This window comes from Myotis daubentonii, chromosome 4 (assembly GCF_963259705.1).
Source record: "Myotis daubentonii chromosome 4, mMyoDau2.1, whole genome shotgun sequence".
Lineage (NCBI taxonomy): Eukaryota > Metazoa > Chordata > Mammalia > Chiroptera > Vespertilionidae > Myotis > Myotis daubentonii.
In genome coordinates, this window is record NC_081843.1 from 54,483 (window position 1) to 55,000 (window position 518).

Below are 518 nucleotides of genomic sequence, written 5' to 3' on the forward strand. Positions count from 1 at the left end.
CCGGAGTGGGTAAGGGGACCCGTCACCACGATGGGCCCCGCAACCCCAACCCTTTTTCCCCTTTGGCCGCGTCCGGCGTGAAGAAGCTCCTGAGAGGGATACCGTGGCTTCAGGGCCTCTCCCGTCTCTCACAGGAGCCACGGACACCATAGTCTACACTTAGGGGGACAGATGGCCCGGGAAAGGGCCCTGGGAGGAAACCCCCAGCCGCATGCCCACCCCCGGGAGCAAGTCACCCCAGGGGACGCGATTGATCGGCAAGCAACGCTCAGACAGGCGTAGCCCCGGGAGGAACCTGGGGCCGCAAGTGCGTTTGAAGTGTCGATGTTCAATGTGTCCTGCAATTCACATTAATTCTCGCAGCTAGCTGCGTTCCTTCATCCACGAACAATCCGAAGGATCCACCGCTAAGAGTCGTCAAGTTTTGGTTTTTGGTTTCCACTCCCTGGCACGGCAACCTTCTCCTCTCCCCCACCCCACCACATCCCGGTATGGAGGGCAGAGTTGTCTTGGATGGC

At 60.2% G+C, this 518-nt stretch overlaps 1 non-coding gene across 1 annotated transcript; it reads right to left on the reverse strand.

The window, feature by feature from the left end:
• Nucleotides 1–262: 262 nt before the first annotated feature.
• LOC132233920 (5.8S ribosomal RNA) lies at nucleotides 263–416 on the reverse strand. Its single transcript, XR_009452770.1, has one exon. It is a non-coding gene; the product is annotated as a 5.8S ribosomal RNA (ribosomal RNA).
• Between the last annotated feature and the right edge of the window lie 102 nt (nucleotides 417–518).